We start from the raw sequence: 21,623 nt of genomic DNA on the forward strand, positions 1-21,623 counted from the left end.
TGTCTCAAAAAAAGAAAAAAATATGATGCCGGGGCGTCTCGGCCTGAATACCTGCACGAGCACAGTCATGTCCAGGCCAGGGCTGCCGGTCGAGGTCCAGCCCCATCTCTTCCAGCAGAAAGGGAGCAAGCTTACGGGGCGGCTGGGAGACAAGATCCCAGGATCTCAGCCTCTGCTCATGGGTCAGCTCTGAGATCCCGAGTGCGCTGGGGGTGCTCTGTGCGCATTGGTTTCCCCAGCTTTCAAGTAAAGGGATTGGATGAGGGAGTCTTGTCGAGGTGGAATGATCTCAGATTTGGGACAGCAGTGAATGATCCCGCTCCCTGGGCCATGCCAGTGGCCCGGCCTCGGCTGAACACAGCCCCAACACTCTGGAATGGGGATGAGGGGGCAGTCAGCTCTTGCTCCTAGTAAGAGAGATGCAATAGGGCTCTGTGGCTGAGCTGGGTGCCTTGCCTCACACCTGTAATCCCAACCTTTGAGAGGCCGAGGCGGGATTGCTTGAGGCCAGGAATTTTGAGAATAGCCTGGACAACATAGCCAGACCCCATGTCTACAAAATAAGAATAAAACAGGTGCAATGGCACCCAGCTATAGTCCAAGCTACTTGGCAGGCTGAGGCAGCAGAGTCCCTTGAGTCCGGGGATTGGAGGCTGCATTGAGCTATAATCGCACCACTGCACTCCAGCTTGGGTGACAACGTGGGACCCTGTCTCTGAAAGAAAAAACAAATCGGCCTGTGAGCATGGGTTTGATTTTCAAACAGGACCTGGAGGGTAGGGACAGACAGTGCTGTCACCCTTAGGTGCTGAACACTCAGAAATGGGCCAGCAGCAGCCCTTTCCTCCCCTGCAGACACCAGATTGTGCAGAACAGCACGTGGCACTGGTAGCTCTTGCAGTGAGGGCAGAACCCAGTGTGAACCCTTCTTGTGTGGGAGGGGCTGCGGAGGCCTGCGGAGAGGCCAGGGTGGAGGCTCGTCCCCTTGTCCAGCCCTTGGTGTGGTCTCCACCAGGTCCCCAGCCCACCAGTGCAGGGCACCCGTGAGCCTGCTGCTGCCACGGGCCCTGTCTCTCTCTACCCAGGACGTCCCCACACCCTCGCAGTGTCAGGGAAATGATCATGGTGGTGGTGACACTCCGCAGGCAGGGCTGCTGAGAGAAGCTGAGAAGGGTCACACCGCAGGCAGGGGCCCGTGTGACAAGCCCCTCTCACCCCGAGAGGGCTGACCAGGCCGCTCACGAGCAGAGCCACATCCCGGGAGTCCGAGAAAGGTCCTGGCTAGGCTCAGCCACCTCACTGGCCACGGGCAGCCCTTGTCATGTGAGCCTTGATCTCCTGGGGAGGCTCAGGCTGACGGCTGATGTGGGCATTGCCGAGGGCAACCTGTGGCCCAGTGGATGTGGCCGGGTCTCCTCAAGTTGCATTCATTGAAGCAGGACCCAGGGTCCATGCCCATCTCCAGCCCAGGGCAGCGCCCCTGTAAGCTGGGTGAGCTACTGAAGCCAAGGCGGGAGGCAGCTGACAACACCCAAGGCCCATGCGGGGTGGTGGAAAGGCTGGACTCAGCAGCAACACCAAATCCCGGGCCAGGCAGAAACCACCCAAGACTGAGGGGCTCGTGCCAGAGCGGTGGCCACAGGTAAGAACCCGGGACCAGGCTGTGTGTGGCGGGAATCCTCCATGTCCCAGGGCTCAGCACAGCAAAGGAAGACCAGCCGGGTCACCCTGGTAGCCATCTGTCCCTGTCCCACCTGCAGAGTCAGAACAGCCTCTCCCCAGTGGGGATCATCTCTCTCTGCCAAAGCAACAGCGGTCCCTGCCCCAACCAGACTACCCGACTCAGTGGAGTTACGGATGCTGCTCCAGCATCCTAACACTGCCCAGCTGGCGCCTGCCTGTGCTCACCCACACCCCCCAGGCCGGCCTTCCCTGCAGCCTGGGCTTGGCCACCGTGGCCTGATTGAGCACTGAGGCCTCCTGGGCACCCAGCCCCATCACTGCACCTGCCACTTCCAGCCCCACCCCACTGGCTCAGGGCTTCTTCCCAGCGGCGCTCATGAAATCAACATGCACGCAAGTCGTCTCAGGAAACTTTTTAATGAAAGTGTCGGCAGTTCTTTCCCCCACGGTGGTGTGTAGGTGGCTGAGCTCAGATTGCAGCTGCTAAGACACCAGCCACTTACCGAGAGAAAGCCAGGCTGCTTCAAACCCAGGGCCCGAGGCAAAAAAGCATCACTTCTGTTCGGGGAGTCTGGAAGCCATGCCTTGTGGGAGGTCACACTGGCATCTAGGCCTTTGCCTGCATTGCAGAAGGAGAGCCGGGTCCCCCTCCTGGAGAACGCCGTGTTCCCCAGCCCCGCACCGGCTTTGCCACCACACAGGCTTTCGAGCCAGGAGGCGGGTAAGACGTAGCTGTAGACCCAAAGCAACCATCAGCCCTGGGGCCCTGCGGGAGAGGAGCACTTTTAGAACATGGAAAAGTGTGGTCATCCCATCATTAGACAGCACACATCCTACATAAATAAAAAGTCGTAAGAGGAAGGAGGTTGGAGAGGGAACAAAAATTGGCCAGAGATTGATAGACTGGTTTCCAATTTCAAGGTAACAGATGCACATCATGAGACCAGAGGAGACCGAGACAAGGCTGGATTTGGCTTTTCTAAGCAACATGTGTTCCTGCGCAGGGCTGGATGGTCGCTGAGACAGAGATGGAAGCCAGGACAGGGGAGGCCACCGGGCCCAGATAGGTACAGAGAGCAGAGGCTCCTGTTCTGTCCTCGCCACCCACGAGGGTGACACTGCTTGTAAATGGTGGCTGTGCTCTCCCAGCACAAAAAAAGCACAACTAAATCCACACTGCACACAGAGGCAGACAGAAAGCCTTCAAGTGGCTCTGTTTTCTGCTCCCTGAATCACCAGGTCCACAAGCAGAGGGGAGTGTCAGGCACATGGCCCCACTGTCAGGCTCCCCAGTCCTCAGGGCTCCACACACACCCCCCCGAGCCTCTCCCGAGGTGGCCTCAGGGGGGGGGGGGGGGGGGGGGGGGGGGGGGGGGGGGGGGGGGGGGGTCACAACGAGCCAGAGACCTCTCCCGAGGTGGTCACATGGAGCACCTGGGGCTTGTGTCCCTGCACAGCCCAGGCTCGTCATCATCCTCAGTCTCACAGTTCTGGCCCCCAGTGAGGACCCTGTGAGGGGCGCTGGTGTGGGGTATGAGCCACCTGAACGCCTTTTCTCTACCTCACACGGGTCAGCAGCACGCGCAAACAGCAGCAGGAGGAGCCGCGGAGCAGCCGCTCATGGGCAGAGCTGCCCTTGGACAACTCCTGCCACCACCCCCTCCCCAGAGGAGCCCAAGGCAGGGGAGGCTCGGCGTGGAATGAAACAGGGGAGTGACGGACACAAAGAGGTGGGAAGTGGGAGGCCCCAGCCCCACCAAGTACGCAGAGACCCGCTCGTCGTCCTGGACACCACAGGGGCACCTGCAGGCTGGGAGAGCAGGGCCTCTGTGCATGGGCCTGGGAGGCAGACCTGCCCTAAGGGTGATGCGGAGGCTACAGGTGCTGCACGTGCCAGCGCCCACTCTAGACATCAGCCTCCAGGTTGACTAAGGGTCAGGCTATGTTCGAACCCATGTTCGACTGGGCCAGGACCCGTGGCTAGAGCACCTGGGCACCCTCCTTCAGCCCTGGTCGGCAGGAAGGACAGCAGACTTTAGGACCCCACAGCATGGCAGTGCTGACTATTTCAGCCTCTTGGTCTCCTTGAGGAATAAGGACGGGAGCCCTCTGGGGATGGGCGAGGGCTTCCAGGACAGGCTCGGTTCTGGTCCCCTGCTTTCTGAGGTTGGGTTAAAATGCCGACCATGGCAGAGGGGGCACAGCTCGGGTTCCCACACCTCACTTTTCACAGCCTCCAAGGGCAGCAGTGCACGTGGAGGAGACGTCTCCATGAGGCCAAGGCCTCCAGTGCTCACCGATGCCCTCTGTGAAGTTGGGGTAGAACTCGTCAGTGAAGAGGGGCTCCAGCAGCTCACGGAAGTACAGCTTCAGCGTGCCCGCGATGGCGTTCACGTCCATCTCGCTCCTCATCACCGACACGTCCTTGTTATCTGGAAAGAGCACGGAAATGCTGCGGCCTCCTTGAGGATCCCGAGTGAGTCACCCGCATCCCTGCCTTGGCTAAAGCACCGTCCCTGCCACACTGACCATAGTGCAGTTCCTTCCCGGGCTTTGAGCAGCTCATCTGACTCCTCCCAAGAGCTGTGCATGGTTCTGTGTCTGCAGAGTTGATGGGGGTGCGTGGGCATTCCCATTCCTCTCCCCTGCTTGGCCCCATGTGATGGCCAGGAGGAGGCCAGTGTGGCAGGACACAGTGCCTGCGTGGGGAATGGGTGGCTCTGCCCTGTATATAGCAACCACCCCTGCACCAGTGCCTTCTGATAGCAGGAAGGCCATGGGAGAATCTGATTGGTTTCAGTGTTTGGACCCAATTGGCCATTGGTGCTTACATCCTCACCACAGGCCAGGTCCATTCTGGGCCCCCAGAGGGAGCTGAAACTACCACAGGGCCCTCCCAGGGATGCTGGGCATTCTAGGGATCCTGGTCAGGGTGGGTGGTGTGTGCCCCAAAGAAGGGTCTGCAGGCACACAATCCTGTTGCTTTGAAGATGCTGGGAAGGACCTCTGGGGTCTCAGTGCCCTCCCCTGGCATTTGGGCAGCTCCAGTCTTTCACAGCCTCTGAGGGTTGGTGAGATGGAGGCAGAGATGTTAAAGCCCCGGTCTGAGCTGGGTCCCATCAGTGCCTTCTGCCCTCGCATCCTCAACAGGGCAGTGGACAGACTGCACTGAGTCCTGGGCTTCCACCTCCTGTCCACCCCCAAGGCAGGAAGGCCAAGGCCCTGAGGAAGCCCCTGGTGCACCCCAGCAAGCAGCATCTGTAGCTAGGATGGTTTAAAAACTGGCCTCTACAGAAGCTCCTTCTACAACTCTTGTCTTCTCTTTCTTAAAAATAATATAACAGTAAATGAAGAAAAGACACAGAGAAGGATGTGACATGCCCTGGCCATGGAGCGCTCTGAGATCTCATCGTGGACACGGCCGCCCACACCTCCATCCCATCCTGCGCAGGCCGACACTCACTGACGCCGAAAGCTGCCTTCAGTGCCTGGATGTCCGTGGCAACTCTGGATACGCGATAGATGCCCACCTCCTCCATGCCGCAGCGCTCAATCTCCTCCACACACTGGCACACGATGTAGGGCACCTTGGACGTCTCTCTCCTGCAGGAGGAGGGAATGTTCTCAGTGTCCTGACAGCCCTGCTTGGGCCACAGCACAGGAGACCTGCCCCCTATCTGCACACCCGGAGGTGGGGTGAGGACGGTGACGAAGGTGCCCAGGTCTGGGGCTGCACACAGAGCCTTGTGCATGCCTGTCCTCCCTCTGCAAGCTCGGTCCTCATTGCAAGTACTTTCTCAGGACTTTTCTAAGAGGCTGAAGCAGCCAGACCCTCTGCAAGTCACATATGATCTTTGTGGGATGGTCAGGAGGCCTAAGTCAAGTCAGCACAGCAAGGGCATCTGAAAGATTCCAGATCTGGGGTTAGCAACCTGTGCTCCCAGCTGGGAGATCAGGCCCGGTGTTGGTGCTGCCATCCACGTGGTGTGTGAGAGGAGAATCCCCTGACCCCTGCCCCGCGCCCAGGCCTAAATAAACATCCCACGAATAAAGGGTGGCCTCAGCACCAGTGCCCCAAGTCCTGCGATGCTAAGTGCGTTTCTCCTCTGAGTCTTAGCAATGAACAATTCCAATACCTCCACACAGGACACTAGAGTAAGAATACTTCAAAGTCAGAACACAGTGCTGTGCAGAGGCCTTTAGTTCTGTTTTGCAACTGGATTTAGCAGCACATCAAAGCAGCTTCTCAAGCCACCCTCATTAGCCGTGGTTATTTGGAGGGGCTGCTGATGGAGTCCTCGATGCTCATGCCCAGAGCCCTCCAGAGTGCTACCAAGTGGCTGCCATGCAGTTGGGGGTGGGGAGTGGTGTTTAGACACAGAAGGAGTCCAGGGTATGACTGATGGAGGCCCTGGCCCACGTGACCAGCAAGGTCCGGGGCCCAGCCAGATTCCATCCTGGGGAAGCAAATGAATTCTCTAAGAAGTGATGTGTGCCTGCAAGAACTGCTCTCAAAGCAACAACAGGCTTCTCTTGGCAACTGACTCATGACAAAAGGGCGGGGGTTAGTTACAACCATTCAACAGGAACCTGGGACCGTGACAAATTCCAAGCAAGGCCAGAAAACCCTGCATTTGGGCAGTTCCTGGAGCCAGCCTACTGCTTCCAAGCAAGGCAGCAAAGACATTCCTGAGCTGGTTTGGAGGAAACACAGGAGGTAGCTGAACACACCAAGTGTTCCCTGGGGCCTGACCTCACCGTGCAGCGGCCACGCACAGAGAGGAGAGACCCACACATGCTCTTTTCTGCAGAAACAGCTGAAGGGACAGGCGCCCTCAGTGCGTGAGCCCAAGCCCCTCTGCACTCACTTGGTGACCACAGCAATCTTGACTCCGAAGACCCGTCTGTTTTCGGGACGGCATCCTCTTCAAGCTGACTCCCTACTGGTGAACTTGACCAAGGGCTTTACTTCAATCTATAGTGGGGAGAAGGGGCACAGTCCTCTAATGCTCCTGGTCCTCATAGCCCAAGGTCCCAAGGGCCCCTAGAGGACTCACCAAATATTTCTACCCACAAGGCACGCAAAGGTCTCAGGATGAGGTGAGACTGCCCCTCGGGGAAGCCCCTAGTCTACTTCAGAAAGAGCAAGGATTTTGAATGCCCACCTCGGCCTCCCAAAGTGCTGGGATTACAGGTGTGAGCCATAGTGCCTGGCCTTTCTTGGAGTCTTATACCATTAGGAGGCATCCAAGGATTGGAAAGAAATTTTTATGCAAAATCTGAGGCTTACCCCGATTTGCCTGTCTCTGTTCCTGGATTTTCCCTTTCAACTTAGAAACACTCTGGAGGCCCCAAACTCTAACCTCTGTGTCATCAGCCCATGAAGACTACTGCTTTCTTCCTGAGATCTATTTCTCTGTGCAAGTTTTGAATTTTTATTGGCAAGAGAGTTTGTCTGATACAAACTACTTTGTGATTACTGAAACAGGTTTTTGTTTGTTTGTTTGAGACAGGGTCTTGCTCTGTTCCCCAGGCTGGAGTGCAGTGGCACAATCATGGCTCACCACAGCCTCGACTCCCGGGTTCAAGCCATCCTCCCGCCTCAGTCCCTCAGTAGCTGAGATTACAGGCACACAACACCATGCCTGGTTAATTTTGTATTTTTAGTACAGACGGGGTTTCTCCATGTTGCCCAGGCTGGTCTCAAGCTCCTGAGCTCAGGCAATCCATCCACCTCATTCTCCCAAAGTGTTGGGATTAGAGGCGTGAGCCACCACGCCAGGGCTGGAACAGTTATTTAAAATATTTTTCAGGCAGGATGCTGTGGCTCACGCCTGTAATCCCAGTACTTTGGGAAGCCAAGGCGGACAGATCCCTTGAACTCATCAGGAGTTTGACACCAGCCTGGCTAACATGGCGAAACCCCGTCTCTACAAAAAATAACAAAAGTAGCTGGGCATGGTGGCACGCCCCTATGGTCCCAGCTACTCTGGAGGCTGGGGTGGGAAGATCACTTGAGCCAAGGAGGGCAAGGTTGCAGTGAGCTAAGGTCGCACCACTGCACTCAAGCGTGAGTGACAGAGTGAGACTCCATCTCAAAAAACCCCACACGCCTGGCGTGGTGGCTCATGCCTGTAATCCCAGCACTTTGGGAGGCCAGGTGGGCGGATCACGAGGTCAGGAGTTCGAGACCGCCTGGCCAACATGGTGAAACCCCATCGCTACTAAAAACACAAAAATTAGCTGAGTGTGGTGGCGCGTGCCTGTAATCTCAGCTACTCAGGAGGCTGAGGCAGGAGAACTGCTTGAACCAGGACCCGGGAGGCGAGGTTGCGGTGAGCCGAGATCACGCCTTTGCAGTCCAGCCTGGGCAGCAAGAGTGAAACTCTGTCTAAAAAAAAACCCACACAAAAATAAAATCTTCCACTTTAAAAATGCTTTTTGTTGATTAAAGTAGGCTGGGCATGGTGGCTTAAGCCTGTAATCCTAATTACTCAGGAGGCTGAGGTGGGAGGATCATTTGAACCCAGGAGGTTGAGGCTGCAGTGATCTGCGATGGCGCCACTGTACTCTAGCCTGGGTGACATAGTGAGACCCTGTTTCAAAAAAAAAGAAAGAAAAAGGTTAAAACGGTAAATTTTGTTATGTATTTACCACAATAAATAGAATGGGAGTAGAGGCTGAGAGGCTGTTGAATTAGGTACTGTGAAACACTGCAAGGAAGCAAAAATAGCAAAATATTGGCCGGCAAAAGACTGAATGGGCTCCATCCTTTCAGCCTGCAGGGGCTGAGGCCCCCCATGGCCCCCTGGGTTAAGGTTTCAGCATCGACCATGAGATGCCATTTGTTCTTTTCCATTTGAAGAACACGTCAAATCGGGCTGTTAAATGGAGAAACAGAGGGGATAGTCACCCCTTCGCTCAATCCTTGAAGTCCCTGTTTTGATTTATTTTGGGTCATATTAATGATTTTAATGGCTTGGGCAGGTCCTCAGGGTCTCGTCTGCCGAGACCAACAGTAAGGGACAAAGTGTGGGTTTTATTCCAATTGGAGCATCCGTCCCAGTGATGGAAATTCAAGAGCAGAAACACCTGAGACCACTGGAATATTCTGCAAAGCTATTGCACCAGTGATCAGGCTAAGGCGGACTTGTTTGCCTTCTATCTTATGCCCCAGGGAACAGAGAGAGTTCCTCCTTTACATTTAGTGGGGTCTCTGGGGAAACAGTGTCAATTAAGGCCATAAAAGTTTGCTTAGTGCATGGGAACCAATGGACTCCCAAGTTTGTGAGAGCAATGTCCTCTGTAGTGGCGAGGGTCAAGGAGTATGCTGTGTCCCTAGCAAGGCTGGAGTGGTCATGGGTGCTCTATTTTGGAGGATGTGATGTGGGCTCACATCTTGAGGATTTGGGTTTGGATTCTCTGTATAAGTTGTTTTAGAAGCGCCTGGACCTCTTTGGGGTCTTACTGTAAATCTGATTATCGGGGAAGCCCAGGTTGCAAAGTTGCCAATCCCAGGGTTGGGGGGTGGCCATGGAAGTTCTGAAATGGGGGTCTTTTCCTTGCCAGTAGGATTTGGTGCTTTGGGATGAGCAGACGGGGTCCTGGAATCAATCATTCCAGGCCATCAGGGCCTCTGTAGGACTAGTCACATGAGGCCGGGCATGGTTGTTCATACCTATAATCCCAGAACTTTGGGAGGCCAAGGTGGGAGATTGCTTGAGGCGAGGAGTTCAAGTCCATTCTGGGCAACACAAGGAGACCTCATTTCTACAAAACTAAAAACAAATACCCAGACATGGTGGAGTGTGTCTGTAGTCCCAGCTACTCAGAAGGCTGAGGCAGGATCACTTGAGCCCACAAGTTCGAGGCTGCAGTGAGCTGTGACTGCGGCACCACACTCCAGCCTGGGTGACAGACGGAGATCCTGTCTCTAAAAAAAACAATAAAACAAAAGTGTAATCACTTGACTAGTTAGGGGAGCGCCACCATGCCTAATTTTTTTTTTATTTTATTTTCAGTAGAGACAAGGTCTCACTATGTTGCCCGAGATGGTCTTGAACTCCGGGACTCAAGCAATCCTCCCTCCTTGGCCTCCCAAAGTTCTGGGATTACAGGTGTGAGCCAGTGCGCCCAGCCTGGAAACAAAAAAATGAATCTCTGTAACTGAAGTCCCAAATAGGAAACGCTGAGCTTTTGGGGATACTTAATTTTTTCATCTCCTAAAATTTAAAGTGGCAAATGAGGATGGTCATGGTGGCTCTGGCCTGTAATCTCAGCAATTTGGGAGGCCAAAGTCAGGAGTTCGAAACCAGCCTGGTCAACATGGTGAAACCCCCGTCTCTACTAAAAGTATAAAAATTAGCTGGGTGTGGTGGCGCTTGCCTGTGATCCTAGCTACTCAGGAGGCTGAGGCAGGTGAATCACTTGAACCTAGGAGGCGGAGCCTGCAGTGAGCTGAGATCGTGTCACTGCACTCCAGCTTGGGCAACAGAGTGAGACTCCATCTCGAAACATAAATAAATAAAGTGGCAAATGAGAGAGGAAGCAGGTTTTGGAAGTGCGTAGATGCCTCAAAGGTCAGCATTTGATCTTACTGCCTACGAGTTCCCAGTAAAAGCAGAACATGTGAAAGGACTCTGAGGCACAAAAATACAGTTGGATAGTCCTGGGCAGGCAAGAGGAAAGTTGAGTAAATGTGTGTCTAAAATGTGCATTTCTAGGCTGGGCACAGTGGCTTACACATATAATCCTAGCACTTTAGGAGACTGAGGCAGGAGAATCACTCGAGCCCAGGAGTATCACTCGAGCCCAGGAGTGCGAGATCAGTTTGGGCAACATAGTGAGACCCTGTCTCTACAGAAATAAAAATTAGCTGTGGTGATGAGTACCTGTAGTCCTAACTACTCAGGATGCTGAGGCAGGAAAATCACTTGAGCCCAGGAGGTGGAGGCTGCAGTGAGCTGTGATTGCACCATTGTTGCCCTCCAACCTGGGCAACAGAGCAAGACCTGTTTCTAAAATAATAAAAAAAAATAATAAAATGTACATTTCTAACTTCATTTCAAAGTTAAGGCCAGGTGCAGTGGCTCATGCCTGTAATCCCAGCATTTGGGAGGCTGAGGCAAGGGGATCACTTGAGCCCAGGAATTCGAGACCAGCCTGTACAAAATAGTGAAACCTTGTCTCTAAATTAAAATAAAAGTAAACAAAGTCAAACATTTTTTAAAAAATCAGAACAGAAACGTTTAACTGCGTACTTCTAGGCCCAACAGAGTAGGGGTTAGCACAGGCACAACCAGGTTGCATATCCATATACAATCTGCCCTGGCAGGAAGGACAACCTTTTCTTCCAGGCTTAACCACTCTAGGAGACCCAGATTATTTTAAATTATAGCGTCAACAATTTAAAGCAGGTTTTACTGTAAGGCACAATCTCAATAATTAATAGGGCAATATAATAAATACATAAAAGCTCAGACTTTTATGTCTCAGAAAACAAGACTCTTGAATGGGCCTGGAAGTTTTTCCATGTCCCCCAAAGTACTCTCAGTTGCATCCTTCGGAACCTTACAACACATACACATATACCTCCCTCATCCTTTTGTGAAGAGTGTATTCATCACTAGATTAAGAGGATTTGGATAAAATTTATAAATGTACAAACTTTGCTACCAACGACTCACATATTTACTTTCCTAGCTCATCAGTTTACGTCCTAGAAAAACTCCAGATCCACATTAACCAGCTGTTTCCTATTTTTCATTTTATGATGCTGTTTCCACTTTCACCTGCAAAGTGAGTAATAGTAATACCTATTACAGTAATTTAAGTAACACCATTTAGAGTAATTTCGTCTTTAGTACTGTATTTATACTACTAAGAAAGCCGCCGACGATTCAAGCTGCACTCACTGGTGAAACCCTATGCTATATATGTAATTAATTTATTTCCTAAATTCTTACCTCCCTCCACCCCCTCCATTGGAAAATAAACTCTAAAGAATGCAAAAGTTGTTGTGTGTTTTTGTTCAATACTTAAGAGCAGTGCCTGGCACCTAACAGTCAATATCTGCGAACTTTGACGAATGAATGGTATATTTATATTATGCAATATTACTATGAAGCCATGAAACACAGTGAGTTAGAGTGGTACCAGCTAATTTAATGGAATTTCCAGAAGTATGAAGTTAAGAAAACAAGAAGAAAAGTGTCAAAAATATGATCCCACCTTCTTTTTCTTCCCTGAAACAGAGGCTTGCTCTGATGCCCAGGCTACAGTATAGTGCTGCCATCATGGCTCACTGCAACCTCAAACTGCTGGGCTCAGGGAATCCTTCCACCTCAGCCTCCCATGTAGCTGGGACTATAGGTGTGTGCCACAAAATGCCCAGCTAATTTATTTTAAATTATTTTTTGTAGAGACAGGGTCTCCCTATGTTGCCCAGGCTGGTCTCAAACTACTGGGCTCAAGTGATCCTCCCACCTCAGCTTCCCAAAGTGTTGGGATTACAGGTGTGACCCACTGTTCCCAGCCTAATCCCATTTTTTAAAAAGTACACCCCAAAATCCATACACTGGTGAGGAAGTGGAGAACATGGAATCCTCATACACAGAATGTAAAATGGTAGAGCTCTGGAAAACATTTTAGCAGTTTCTCAAAATGTTTAACATAGCTACTACACGACCCAGCGATTCAACTCCTACATATATACCTAAGGTAACTGAAAGGGTTATGTCCACACAAAAATTTGCAGAGGAACTTGTATACACTTGTTCACAGTAGCATTATTCACGATAGCCCAAAGTGGCAAAAACGCAAATGTTCATCAACTGATGAACAAATAAGGTATGAACTATCATTCAGACATATAAGAAATGAAGTACTAATACATGCTACAACAGGGATAGACCTTGATAACATTTTGCTAAATGAAAAAAGCCAAACAAAAGGTCACATGTTGTATGATTCCATTTACATAAAATACCTAGAATAGGCAAATCCATAGAGACACAAAGATCAGTGACTGCCCAGAGCCAGAGGGAGTGGTGAATGTGAAATGACTACTAATGAGTACAGACTTCTTTTTGAGGTATTGAACATATTATGGAATCAGATAGTGGTGATCAATGCATAACTTTGTGAATATACCAAAAACCACTTGAAAGGTACATTTTAAAAGCCTGAACTTTAAGGTATGTAAATTTTATCTCCATAAACCTGTTATTTTGTTAACATATGCTTATTTGCAAATGAATACATGGATAATGAGGAATAATATGAAAGGTTAATGACAACCTTGGTGATAGGGTACAGACTGGGAGAGGAAGGTAAGTGTTGAGGTAGAAGAAGACAAAAACTAAAAGACGGAAACAATAATCCAGGGCCAGAGGCCATGAGTTAGGAGATGGAGCAAGACTAAGTGTACAAAGAAATGAGCATAAATCACAAAAATGAGGGAACTAGGGTTGAAAAATCCAGCAAGTAGTTTGTAATGGGGGAGACGAAGCAAACCTAAGTAACTGCAAGGATTCAACGGAGTCTGCAGAAAATGCAGAAGGGAGAGAAAAACAATGAAAAAATGGATCAGAAGATTTAAAATTGGCTCTACCCCACCAAAGTTTTAAAAAGCACGCAAGAAGAAAATTCAATTGCTCCTGGGCAAGAATTCTTGGGCCCAGTGGGGTAGAACCAAATCATGATAAGGAGACACCAGTGTTTTGTAAGCAAGAGAATATATTAAGCAGAGAAAAGCAGCATTTATCGGGAGAAAAGGTCTCACTGTGATTGTTCTGGAATAAAGTAGCCCCATCAGACTGCCTCAGGAACTCATGGTGGAAGAGGTGCCACTGGAAAATGGCTTAGTCGGGATCTTCCCCAAGAACACTAGAAGAGACAGAGAAAGAATAAGAATAGCTTTAAATTTTAGCAGATACTTCTTTTTCTTGCTTAATTAAAATAAATCTTATTGACCTAATATTTTTGAGACTGGGCTCTTGCAATGCTGCCCAAGCTGAACTCAAACTCCTAGGCTCAAGAGATTCTCCCACTTCAGCCTCCTGAAAAGCTGGCACTACAGGTGCGCACCACTGGGCCCAGTATAATGGCTATTTCTTGACAAATCTTGACAATGCCACCAGTATGTTTTTCTTTAGAGACAGAGTCTCGCTTTGTAGCCCAGGCTGGAGAACAGTGGTGTGATCCTAGCTCACTGCAGCCTCAAACACCTGGACTCAGGAGATCCCCCTGCCTCAGCCTCTCAAGTAGCTGAGACTACAGGTGCGCACTACCACACCTGGCTGATTTTATTTTATTTTTTTATTATACTTTAAGTTCTAGGGCACATACACCTGGCTAATTATAAAATGTTTATTTGTACAGACAGGGTCTCGTTATGTTGCCCAGGCTGGTCTCGAACTCTCGGCCTCAAGCAATCCTCTCCTCTTCACCTCCCAAAGCCCTGAAATATGCCCACATCCAGCCTGCCACCAGTTTCTTTGCATACTTCTTTCCTAGGCTTGACCAAGACCTTTACTTTCTTTTGTGTACAGCTCAGCATTAAAAAAAAAAGTTTAGGCTGGGCACAATGGGGCACGCCTGTAATCCCAACACTTAGGGTGGCCAAGGCGGGAGGTTTGCTTGAACCCAGGAGTTCCACACCAGCCTAGGCAAGATGGCAAGACCACGTCTCTCCAAAACAATTTTTGTAAAATTAGCCAGGTGTGCTGGCGCGGGCCTGCAGTCTCAGCTAGTGAGAAGACTAAGGCAAGAGGAACTCTTAAACCCAGGAGTTCAAGGCTACGGTGAGCTGTGATCACCACTCCAGCCTGGGTGATAGGGTGAGACCCAGTCTCTGAAAACAATTAAAAATAAAAAAAGTTGAATAATGAGTCTTCTTTTTAGAGACAATGTATTTTTCCTCTTTAACTTTTTGTTTTCCTTAGGCTATATGCACAACAGACAAAGTTGAAATTTAATCTTAATCTCTTAAACCCTTACTGTCCAAACACATCAAACTCAAAAAAAAAAAAAAAAAAAAAGGTGAAAGGTGTACAAGAGAAAAAAGGGAAGTAATCTGTGCCAAATGTACATTCCTTCCACAATTTGGGACAAAAATGATGCCTACCTGGTCTCTGGGTGCCAAAATAAGACATTAGAGACACTCCCCTCCTTCAAGAAATAAAACTGGAATCAGACACTAAGATACAATTAAACAGACTTTGAAAGTCGGTATGCTCTACTGGGAGGTGTCTCACAGCTGGCAGGGTCAAGTGCAACTAGAATAAAAGCTCCTAAGGGCAGAAACTAAGTGGCTCACTTCCTCTGTAACACTACCGTGCCCAGCACTGTACCAGCACCCCAGCAGAGTCAACAACTTTCAGTCAAGCCACACACTTACGGTCTCATCATCCAGTGGAGGCCGCAGACGAGACACAGTGTGCCAAATCCCAAATGCACAGGGTGCCAGATAAGTCTGCAGGAGGCAGGAGGACTAGGGAAGCCTTCCAGGCAAGGTGATCCCTGAGCTGAGTTGTTTTTCTTTTGAGTTTGGAACATTAATTTAATCGGAGCAAAACAAGGGACATGAAAAGGGCAAGGAAATAAGAAAATGAGCTGAGTTTTGAAGGCAATGATCAGATGAAGTGAGAGAAGAATATTCCAGCAGAGGGAGACAAGGAGACTGCAGAGGTTTCAAGGGGCCGAGAGCTGTTCGGTGCAGCTCAGTGAAGCACCTAAACAGAGGTGGGGTAGGAGAACAGGGGTCAAAGCCCAGTATTGAAGTGTTGTGGATACCAAGCTAAGGAGACCTTATTACGAAGGTAGTGGGGCCGTTGAAGGGTTTAAATGGGAGAGTGATTGTGAACAGATTAATAGTTTGGAAAGATACAGGCAGAAGTAAACCTCTGGATTTAACCAAAAAATAAAGGACAGAACCACAATGAAGATGTTGGAAAAGATCAGGAAAAACACGGTTAAAAGATATTCACTCTTTTCTCTTATTTACAGATTTCCTTTACGGAATTACCAAATTATTCTTTGAAAATAGAAAACTCAGAAGTGGCTGAGAGCAGTCAGTCAGTCTTCAGAATGTAAAAACTACTATTCTGAAGAAGTAGATATTACATTATTAATTTCATTTCAAGATGCTTTAAAAACGAGCCTTTTGATACACACTGCATGTTTTAAGAGTATGTCACAGTAACTCTAAATCTTATTTGAGATTAACAGAAGAAGAGCACTATAAATTTTAAAGGCTTCACAGACAGGGATCATCTGTTATGTTCACTTTGGAACAGATCATAATTGTCCCTCCCCCTCAACATACCCAAAATACATTGTTTAAGGCTACTTTCTTAATGGTCATGTTATTTCACAGCAAAAGACTGAGGTCACAATGATTTCTGAGCTGACAGAAAACCCCATGGGGGTTCTTTACCTCGCAGCTAGTCTATTCAGTACTAACAATTCCAACCACCAGAAAGAATTTCCCTGCCTAGGCTTATTTTGTTGGCACACCACAACACAAAAAAATCTCCTGGGGCCGGGTGAGGTGGCCAGTGCCTGTGATCCCAGCACTTTGGGAGGCCAAGGCAGGCGGATCACCTGAGGTCGGGAGTTCCAGACCAGCCTGACCAACATGGAGAAACCCTGTCTCTACTACAAATACAAAATCAGCCAGGGGTGGTGGCACATGCCTGTAATCCCAGCTACTTGGGAGGCGGAGGCAGGAGAATCGCTTGAATCCGGGAGGCGGAGGTTGCGGTGAGCCGAGATCATGCCAATAGACTCCAGCCTGGGCAACAAGAGCGAAACTCTGTCTCAAAACAAAATATCTCCTGACATTTTATATCTAATAAGAAAAGATTTAACAATGATCAGAATAGGAACATCTTTAATATCAGGCAAATTTAACAGCTTTCTCAGTGGATTTCTCAGTAGACTGTGACAAATGACCTTGAAATAAACTCATATTCGCTCTTAAGAAATATTCTATATTTGAATCTTCTTAACAGCAAAAGCCCCAGGAACTTTTTCCTCAACTCCCTAACAACAGCAGCAAAACAAGAGATTCTCGGCTCTCTTTATTTTTAAAAATCACAATAACTACCCTTGTATTTACTATTTACGTTTACCATATATCACCATTTACTATCACCATCATTTCATAAAAGACGCTTTATTTTAACACCAAGAAAGCAGAACTTTTTTAAAGAAAGGATAGTCCTTCAATCGAATAAACTGAATTATATAAAAGACTCCCAATATTGTCCTTTTTTTCTTATTTCTGTTCCCTTACTGAGCTGAGCAGTTTGCATAATACCACACACAGGTTAGTCATGTGATTTAAATATGTATACGATAGTAGTTTTGATACTATCACTTAAGTCATATGAAATATCAGATGCACTGTGTGTCAAGTCAGTTATAGAGAACCACTGCTTCAGAGAAATCGCATCTGAGGAGGAAACACCGCAGATACACCCCCTAAAAGTTCACCTTTGAAACAGAAATTTTGATACAAACTTCGCTTTAACTACAACTGTAATTGTAATTATTACACTTATTCTCCACTCACTAGATACTGTACTTGACACTCACGTTATTTGGTTGGCTACCAACGGGCATCAGTGATAAAGCTTTCCTATGGCACAACATTCACTTTCTTACTGAAAATGTCAAGAAAACCCCTACACACCTGCAAACATTAGGAAGCATTCTCCAGCTATCTAAAAAGCCACACTGAGTCGGCTAAGCGACTCTGTGTGGTGTACACTAAATCAAAGGAGAAAAGGTGTTTTTATGGAGGAAAAAAATACTGGACCAGCCATTTATTCATAGAAACAATTTTACCCACAACAATACTTGTCCTTTCACTATATACCCTTCTATATTGGTTTGGTTATTTTATAACATACTTGTATATTGTAATGGCTGTTTTTTGTTTGTTTTTTTGAGACAGAGTCTCATTCTGTGGCCCAGGCCCAGGACAGCAGTGGCGAGACCTCGGTTCACTGCACCCTCCGCCTCCTAAGCAATTCTCCTGCCTCGGCCTCCCGAGCCGCTGGGATCACAAGCGTGTGCCACCACGCCCGGGGCTAATTTTTATATTTTTTGTAGAGACGGGGTTTCACTACTTTGGCCAGGCTGGTATCAAACTCCTGACCTCAGGTGATCCGCCCGCCTCGGCCTCCCAAACTACTGAGATTACAGGCATCAGCCAGGGCGCTCGGCCTTACTATGTCTGGTTTTTGTTTTTTTGAGACGGAGCCTGGCTCTGTCGCCCAGGCTGGAGTACAGTGGCGCGAACTTGGCTCACTGCAACCTGATGCAACTAACCACGTCTCAAGAAGAAAGGACGATCCGTCGGCCTGGGGCGCCGGCCACAGCAGAAGCAGCACCAGCAGCAGGCCTGGGGTCCACCGCCCGTTGGCCCCTGCTCCTCCGCGCTGCGCCCTCCGGGCCACTAAACAACGCTGTCCCCGCCCCAGGAAAGGGACCCGGGCCATGGGGCGGCAGCCCCAGCCTCTCCCGGAACGCCGGAAAGGCAAGCACGAGGGTCGCACCCGGCCTGTCTGCACACAGACAAGCCGCAAGCGGGGTCCCAGAACCAGCTGAACCCCAACACCAAGGGACGCAAGCCCGTGGGTCTCGGCGGCGAAGCCTGCGGGTTGTCCCAGGAGCCCCGAAGCCCAGAACGAGGACGGCGCGGGAAGGGAAAGGCGCAGGCGCGGGACACACTGGAGGGGCCCAGGAGCAGGGACGGCGCAGGCGCTGGGCCTGCCGGGGTCTGCGGGGACGCCCGGGCGCGGTCGTGCGGGCGGCGCTGAGGCGATAAACCAACCCGCCAGCGAAGACTGCGGGAACCCGGCCGTAACTCTTACCGCGCGGCACCGTATCGCTCCCTCGCAATCTCCTGGTTGGGGCTGGGCGGTGAGCTCACCCGGTGGCTCAGCCGAGACCCGTTGAGTCCGGCCTCAGGGAAGCAGCCAACCCCGCGGCGCCGCTTGCCGGGTCCGCCCTGCCTCCCTGCGGCCCCCGCCCTTGGCCAGCCCCTTCGCGCTCAGCAGGGCTGCGGCCGTCTGCGCAGGCGCTGTGGAGGCCCCGCCTACATTCCTTCACTGCGCAGGCGCCGCTGTCCCCCACCACCACCCCCTCCCCTTACCCCGTCTCCAGCTGGCGTCCGTCTCGGCACTGGGTCGCGCAGGCGCCCTGCCACTTGGCCGGTCAAGAAAAAAAGTAGCCGGCCAGCCGGTGCGCATGCGTCAGGTCTTGGGCTGGAGCCTGGCAAGGCGGATCCATTCAGAGGCCCCACTGGGCCCACCGGAATGATGCTCAGAGTCCGCTAGTCCCAGAGGTTCTCCTCAATGTGTTTACCGTGTGCCAAGGACTGTGCTATGCATGAGCCCGACAGTGGTGAGGAAAACACAAAGCCCTGTCCTCCTGGCACTCCCGGTACATAAGGGAACAGACAAAAAAATAAGCGAGTAACATATATATATATATATGTATATATACACACACACATATTTACATATATATGTATGTATATATATAATATTAAAGAAATTCTGGTGGAGTTCGAGTTCCATCGGCCCCCATCCGGGCCACCCTGCCGCCTTAGTGGCTGCTCCTCCCCAGAACGCTGATGCCTAAGAAGAACCGGATTGCCATTTATGAACTCCTTTTTAAAGAGGAAGTCACGGTGGTCAAGAAGGATGTCCACATGCCTAAGCACCTGGAGCTGGCAGACAAGAATGTGCCCGGCCGGGCACGGTGGCTCACGCCTGTAATCCCAGCACTTTGGGAGGCCGAGGCGGGCGGATCACGAGGTCAGGAGTTCAAGACCAGCCTGGCCAAGATGGTGAAACCCCGTGTCTACTAAAAATACAAAAATATTAGCCGGGCGCAGTGGCAGACACCAGTAATCCCAGCTAGTCGGGAGGCCGAGCAGGAGAATTGCTTGAACCCAGGGGGCGGAGGTTGCAGTGAGCTGAGATCGCGCCCCTGCACTCCAGCCTGGGAGACAGAGTGAGACTCGGCTCAAAAAAAAAAAAAAAAAGAATGTGCCCAACCTTCACGTCATGTGGTCCCGAGGCTACTACGTGAAGGAACAGTTTGCCTGGAGACATTTCTACTGGTACCTTACCAATGAGGGTATCCAGTATCTCCGTGATTACCTTCATCTGCCCCTGGAGATTGTGCCTCCCACCCTACGCCGCAGCCGTCCAGGGACTGGCAGGCCTGGGTCTAAAGTTCTGGAGGGTGAGCGACCTGCAAGACTCACAAGAGGGGAGCCGACAGAGATACCTACAGAGGGAGTGCTGTGCCCCCTGGTGCCGACAAGAAAGCCGAGGCTGCGGCTGGGTCAGCAACCGAATTCCAGTTTAGAGGCGGATTTGGTCGTGGACGCCGTCAGCCACCTCAGTAAAACTGGAGAGGATTATTTTGCATTGAATAAACTTACAGCCAAAAAGACTTAAAAAAAAAAAAAAGAAAAAAATTGTATTATGTCGCAAATGAACCCGTTGCAATGATCATACAGGTTCTTTCCTTTGATAGTTTGTACTACTTTAATAGTTTTATCTTTTATTACATCATCTTAGTTTCCTAGGAAAACCCCAACTTGGTCGTGATACATGTTTAATCCATTGCTGGATTATTTGCTAATATTTTATTTAGCATTTTTGCATATATGTCCATAAGAAGTTAGTCTATACTTTTGCCTCCTTGTACTATTTATGTCTGGTTTGGTTTTAAGCCTATACTAAATTCACAATGAGTTGGGGAGAATTCCATTTTCTTCTTTTTCTGAAAGATTATGTAGGCTGGGCACTGTGGCTTACACTTGTAAAACTAGCACTTGGGGAGGCCGAGGCGGGTGGACTACCTGAGGTCGGGAGTTCAAGAACAGCCTGGCCAGCATGGTGAAATCCCATCTCTATTAAAATACAAAAAATTAGCCGGGCGCACCTGTAATCCCAGCTACTCTGGAGGCTGAGGCAGGAGAATCGCTTGAACCTGGGAGGCGGAGGTTGCACTGAGCGGAGATCACGCCGCTGCACTCCAGTCTGGGCTACAAAGCCAGACTTCCCTCAAAAATAAATAAATTAATTAATTTTAAAAAATTATGTAGAAGATAAAAACTTTATGTTCTTTTTAATGTTTGCTGTCTATAAAATCATCTGGGCCAGGTGCTTTTCTTTGGTTTTGTCTTTTTGTGAGATTTCTGAGGGGATGGGATACAGATTTTAAAATAAACATTCAATTCCTTTAATGGTTCTAGATCTAGACAAACTTTTCTGTTTCTCCCCACTTCATTTTTATGCAGTTATATTTTTCTTTTGAGACAGAGTTTCTCTGTTGCAGTCACGCGATCTTGGCTCACTGCAACCTCCGCCTCCCAGGTTCAAGTGATTCTCCCGCCTCAGCCTCCCGCGTAGCTGGGGTTACAAGCATGTGCCACCACGCCCAGCTAATTTTTGTATTTTTAGTAGAGTTGGGGTTTTACTATGTTGGCCAGGCTGGTCTCGAACTCCTGAGGTCAGGTGATCTGCCAACCTCAGCCTCCCAAAGTGCTGGGATTACAAGCATTAGCCACCCCACCTGGCCTGGAGTTATATTTTTCTATAAAACTGCCTGTTTTGATATTTTAAAAAATCACTGGCATAACGTGGTTTATGTAATGTCCTTATGATTTTTGTCTTAATATTATTTATTTATTTATTTAATATATTTATTTAGAGATGGAGTCTTACTCTATTGCCCAGGCTGGAGTGCAGTGGCCTGATCTTGGCTCACCGCGACCTCTGCCTCTCAGGTTCAAGCAATTCTCCTGCCTCAGCCTCCTGAGTAGATGGGATTATAGGCACCCACCACCACCCCCAGCTATTTTTGTGTGTGGTTTTTTGTTATTGTTGTTGTTGTTTCTTTTTGTGAGA

The 21,623-nt window shown here is 49.7% G+C and overlaps 2 pseudogenes; one reads left to right on the forward strand and one right to left on the reverse strand.

The window, feature by feature from the left end:
• Positions 1-2,232: 2,232 nt before the first annotated feature.
• On the reverse strand, positions 2,233-18,656 carry LOC115835972 (annotated as a pseudogene).
• Positions 18,657-18,920: 264 nt separating this feature from the next.
• LOC115835969 lies at positions 18,921-20,228 on the forward strand (annotated as a pseudogene).
• Positions 20,229-21,623: the final 1,395 nt, after the last annotated feature.

Source organism: Nomascus leucogenys, chromosome 7b, assembly GCF_006542625.1.
Source record: "Nomascus leucogenys isolate Asia chromosome 7b, Asia_NLE_v1, whole genome shotgun sequence".
Lineage (NCBI taxonomy): Eukaryota > Metazoa > Chordata > Mammalia > Primates > Hylobatidae > Nomascus > Nomascus leucogenys.